At 35.5% G+C, this 6,000-nt stretch overlaps 1 protein-coding gene across 7 annotated transcripts in view; it reads left to right on the plus strand.

Annotated features, from left to right (window-relative positions):
* LOC105449062 (ankyrin repeat and fibronectin type-III domain-containing protein 1) overlaps positions 1 to 6,000 on the plus strand; it is a 72,978-nt gene that overhangs the window by 37,768 nt on the left and 29,210 nt on the right. For 4 of the 7 annotated variants that reach the window (XR_974306.1, XM_011688053.1, XM_011688054.1 and 1 more), the window contains exon 1: positions 2,604 to 3,481. The exons of the other annotated variants lie outside the window; for them this stretch is intronic. The gene's annotated coding sequence lies outside the window, so the exon portion shown is untranslated. Of the gene's footprint in view, positions 1 to 2,603; positions 3,482 to 6,000 lie in introns of those variants that run through there. 7 annotated transcript variants of the gene reach the window in all.

Genomic DNA, 6,000 nt, shown 5'->3' on the forward strand with positions numbered 1-6,000 from the left:
GCTGTGCATGAATGTGTTAGCACGCGGCAAATAGCGGCGGATCGTTGTTCAATGATAAACGCAGGCAAACACATTATTTAATGATAATTGCTATGATTATTGATAATTAATGTAATTATCAGTGCAGATATATGTCAAAGATACATTTCATTCGACCATTCGATACATCGAACGTAAACACAGTTGTTATGTAAATCTTGATGCGAAAGTGATATATCCAAATTTATTTATTATTTACATATATACACAATAAAAAATATTTGTACTTGTGTTAAAAACAGTCTATTTAAATGCTTTTAAAGGTTTAAATAGAAAAATTGTAACATACTTGTTAAATTTTTTACAAACCAAGTGTAAATTTAACATAAAATGTGATTATGTTATTTGAATATTTTATTTTTAAATTAATATTTTACATTTCTTAATTAAAATAATTTATGAGAGAGTAAGTAACATAAAAATAATGTAGTTTCAAATTCTTTAAGATAAATGCACTCTAAAAAATTTTGACATCAATGAATTTTAATACCCGCATGGTGTCTATATAATTTCATCATGTTGGTGTGAAAACAACGCTATCTAATTAGTATGAAAAATTCACATTGTTGTAAAGGTGTGCGAATCAAGCCTTTGCGTGCGAATCGAATCGAATCGAATTTTTATAACATGTTCAAAATCGAATCGAATCGAATCTGAAATTTTCACTTCAAATCAAATCGAATCGAATCTCTTTAATTCGAATACGAATCGAATCTGAATCAAATTTTCCCAGATTAACGTTACATTAGGCGATCGATTCGAAATCGAGCTATTGTTGATTCGAAATTCTCGAACTATTCGATTTCGAATCTTGCAGATTCGAATTCGAACTATTCGCACATCTCTACATTGTTGCTATGTGACTTTCCACACAGAAAACGATGTAAATCTTAATAATTATTGTCGAGCTGCACGATTAACTTTTTTCGTTAAGTTGACTATCGAACACAGTGGTTATTAGAAATATTACCGTTATAAATAATTTAACGAAAAAAACCGAGGACTCACACACTTTCCTGTATTCTTTTTTTCCATAGAAATTTCCACTTGATAATGATGTTGGCGCAAAAATGGATAAAAGATTCGAATTAATGTAACTTCAAACGCTGTGGTGATCAGGGTTGTTTATAGTCACGTGATGCGCTATTACACTACATATTGTGAAAGCAAATATTGCATTTTAATTTGACACCGCTTTTATTAATGTACAAATTTTCAATATTTTGGTATTAAAATTCACATCGAATTAATTTAACCACAAATGAATATGATGAAATATTTCACACCAATATTTTTAGAGGGTGAATAAAAAATGAATGTACGTATTTGTTAACATACTATATTAATCTTTACTTTTAATTTTTAACGTACCTACTCAGACACTATAATTTGGATGTATCGTTTGGGACATAAAATATATTATTTTCCAACTGTGTAAAGCAATATTACATATGTTTTTAAAAGCTTTTCAAAATGCTCGTTATACAATATCGTACTAATAAACCGTGCCAAAGAAATTTAACGAGGCAGAACACTCAGTGCGTATTAGACATAATTTCATCGCTCTAATTAAACGTTGACGTCAACTTGGACAAGCATTGAGGTAATACGAATAAAATTAGAACGGGAAAATTACCGCATGTGCTTTGCCAAAATCCGCGTTATTCTCACGTGCCGCGTAATCTATTTTTATTTTCTTTCATAATAAATAAGGTAAAGTTAAACGAAAGAAACTCGAAAATTACTAATTTGCACTTTAAAGTGCGACTAATTAATAATTATACAGTTCAACGTTATTAAACGAGGGAAAATTATTAAAGTTATTAACGATAGTTAACTAACGTTAACAGGTTCTCAGCTTTGATAGCTGTTTTATAATTGTTTTAAATAATAGTTTAACGAGGAGTCAACCACTACAAAAAAATGTACAGTGATTGCCAGTGATTGGCAATACAACACACTTTATTGCTAGTATTGCTATTGTATTGCTTTCGTATTGTCAGTAATATTGCTATCTATTACCTCATGTACTTACTGCCACCTAGCTATTGCACAATATTGCCAAGTATTCTAATGTATTGCTAGGTATTGTTCGAGGTATTGCTATGTATTGATAGCGTATTGCTAGTATTGTATTGCCGCAATATTGGTAATATGTATTTCCTAAAAAAATGTACACTGATTTCCATAGTGGTTGACTCCTTATAGCTTAATAACTGAATTAAAACACGGCTTAATAATTGAATTAAAATGAGCAACCATCAGAATTAAGAAAAATATTAAATTTTCAATTTTCCCGACCGACTTATTAAGAAGAAGCCAGTTTATCTGTTTTTCTACAATAAATTATCCGTTTGGCTTAATCTGCGGACAAGGCGGACAACTGTTGGCTCGTGCGAAGCAATTGTCGGTGCCGAAAGACTGGGCAATCTCTCTCTTCGGCTCCGGAGCTACGCAACGTGGCCACCGGTCGCCGGAGAGGGGGGCCCCAGACGCGGCAGCTGTTTGTGCTCGCCACGGAACGGATCGGGGGGTCGCGCTGGCATGTGTACCCCGCCAGTAATGCCGCATCGCTGGCGTTTACAGTTCACAGAGTCACAGCTCATGCGAGCGACGCGAGCAGCAGCGCGAGATCGTGGCGCGTCGTAACGATTTTTGCGAGCCAAGGTCGCGAAAAAAGACAATTGTGGTGAGAGAAAATCGTTGTGAAAGTGCCGCACGTCGTCGGGCCGTGGGACAATCTCGTCACGCCGTGAAAAGCGGCTCCTTCGAGACAGCTTCGCGCCGGCAGATTCTGATCCGGAGCGCAGCACAACGGCGTGCACAAGCAGCAACGGTTGGAAAAAAGTGCGCGCGCACATGATGCATTTCGGAGCGAGTTTCCGTGAAGCAGTCGATAAATCTTTAAAAAATCGATCTCTATCCCCTGTGCATGACATCTCGTCACGTGTCGGATATTTATGTGTGTAATTGTGTGGAAAAAAAATTGAGCAGCCACTTGTTCTCCAAACGTACCTCTCACGGTGATACTGGAGAAATATCGAAGATCAATAGTGAAAGAATTTCCAAATGATGGATGATCAGTAACGAGTGCAGTGATCAAGAATTTCTGAATGATTTCTGACGGATTGTGAAGAATATGCACAGTGATAAAAAATATTTATTGGTGATAAAGCGATAAAGAAATTTCAAGAAGCATATTGTGTATCGATATACATATATATGGATATAGATAATATCCAAGTTATGGATATTTATGTGGCAGTGGAAGCGATGTGTCGTCACAGCGATTGGACGAAAGTCACGAGGACTCTAACAGGCCAAACGGCATTCAACGAGAGACGACGCTACAATCATCGCCTGCACACGTGGAGATGTGACTCTCGATGTTGCGCTTAGAAAATGGGTCCCGGCCGCATGGAATTCGCTCTGTGATAGTCAGGTAGCGGCTGCATGCCAAATGCCAATGAGTATGCGTGTCGGCAACTTTTCTTTTCGGAAAGCACGACGAGGGGTGCCCTAGCGGATTTTAATCCCGTTCGGCGGGTTCGGTCTGCCGGCGACGGGTATTCGAACGGCGAACGGTGAACGGACGCACGTACGTCCTTGCGAGGTTGGCCTCGCCAGTCGCGCGAAGGCATTGCATAACCATAAACGACGCATTTGCCGATTCCGTTCGCGGGAAATCTCACGGGTTCCATAACGATGGCGACTATTGCCTAAGATTTCACCCGCGATGGCGCGATGACGATGGTTAGATGGTAGATTACAACACTGCGTTCATATACGGTCTCTCTCTGACATGACATTTACATGAATTTTTCTCACGTTTGTTAAAAAAAGTAGAAATGTTTCTAGTGTGCAGCATTGTTTTTAATGCTTTTGCGACTTTCTTTAAGACAATACAAGTCGTTATCGCCGCCTGCATGAAAAACAGTTTCGTTGAAGGATCTAACAATTTAGCTAGACACAGAAAATAATTATGTAGGATGCTCAAGCTTTACTAGAATGTCAAAATTTTCTTATAACATTGCTCGTTGTGATTTTGATGAGCAATAAAATAGTTTTCAGATCTGTGCCTGCTAAACTTTGCTGTTCGAATTTATTACACGATTACTATCGTTTGGGTCAATATTGATTGAAATAAAAATCTCTAAAAAATATTGATTGAAATAAAAATCTCTAAAAAATAAAAAGTAAAAAGTTTTTAGAGAAAAAAATTTTAAAATAAAATATTAATATGAGAAAACAAACTACATTTGAATCAAATAAAATAGAACAACGGGGTTACATTTTCAGATACTTCAGCAAAATTGTTTCTTTCCGTGTGTGGATTCAAACATGAAATAACAAAAGACGGTGAACTGACGTTTATTGCCTAGTTCTCTAGATAGTCTAGCTGAATACAGAATGTATGTAACAAGAAATAGTACGTTATAAAATTATTATAAATGCAGAACGAAAGTGTAGATAAAGTTATACAATACACAATGTAATAGGCAAAGTCAAATAGAATTAACAAAGACAAAAAAATTTAGATTATATTTCGAATAAAAACAAGCAAAAACTGCATGTAATTAAAAGTAGTACAAATATAGAGCAGAATCGAAGAAAATTATTTAAAATCTATAATCATGCTCTATCAAAATGATAATTCAGGTATTTCAAAGTGGTAATAATTGTACACGAAAAGAACGGTTTTAGTTATTAAAAAATTTAGATAAATTCTGTTTAAAGTATCAAAAAATTTAGCTAGACACATTTAAAAATCATTTTGTTGAAGTATCAAAATAATTATATTAGGTTACTCAAACGTGATGGGCACTACAAAAAATTTTGTCTAATCTAGCAACACAGAGTGTTCTACATAATTATGATGATCTAACAAAATTATTTTCAGATAATCTGTAGCTAGCTAAATTTTTAGAAGTTTTAGAGTTTCAGCAAAACCGTTCTTTCCGTATACATTTTCCAACGTACGGATGTGGCGTCAAAGAACCGTGACTCCTCATTGCAGGAAGTAGATTGTCGTCTATCAGGACAGAGGCCGATAACGAAGACAACGCACTGAAGGGGTAAACAGCAGTCCGTAACAAAGTAGGAAAATGAGTTAGAACTTAGTTCACGAATCGTTCCGCTTTTAAGAGGGGAACTCGGAGTTTGATGTCTCTATAAAGAGATCGATTCATCGTGATAACAATCGTGCGACTTACGCGAAAATACAGAAGAAGACGAATGGAATGGAGGAAAACAAGAAAAAAGAGACATTGTCAGGATGATTAATGCGATGTCCGTTGAAAGAAGAAACGTCCAAGCTGCGGATGTTTTCTCATATTTTCCTTCTGTTTTTTTTTTCGAAATACGCACTCCTATATACTATGCTTCTTCGATTTATGAAGTTCGTTAGTTATTCAAAGAAAATATTCAACAAACTTTATAAATCGAAGTGAATCAAAGAATCTGCTTCCTGTAAGTCGAAATTATTACTGATTTCAGACTATAATTACCCTATTAACGTCCAGTCGACCAGTAATTCCCTCGTTAACTTGTAATGAGCTCCAATCTGGGCTGCCAGAGCGGCCCAATTTTTGCCCCTTCCAATCGATTCGCGCACGCTTGAACGTCCACGCTTTCGCGAGAAACAGGCTGGCACGACCCATGAGAGGATATTTTAGTCGATTATCGTTCTGTGAATAACACGCTAATGAATTTTCAGTTGGAGAAAGCCAAGCTCGACAACGTCTTATAAGTTAGTAGAACAAAATGAACAGAATCAAATTTAACTAGTAAAATTATTTGTTACTTATTTGTTGCTAAAAAGTTGCCAAAGAAAATAATTTGTTGCTCTATTAGATTTAAAAAAAAATGATGTTCTGCTAAAGGAAGATAAAGTTAGCAGAACAATATATATATATATACCTATATATATATTATATATATATATATATATATATATATATA

The sequence above is a fragment of the Wasmannia auropunctata genome, unplaced genomic scaffold (genome assembly GCF_000956235.1).
Source record: "Wasmannia auropunctata unplaced genomic scaffold, wasmannia.A_1.0 LD336078.1, whole genome shotgun sequence".
In the NCBI taxonomy this organism is placed as follows: Eukaryota; Metazoa; Arthropoda; class Insecta; order Hymenoptera; family Formicidae; genus Wasmannia; species Wasmannia auropunctata.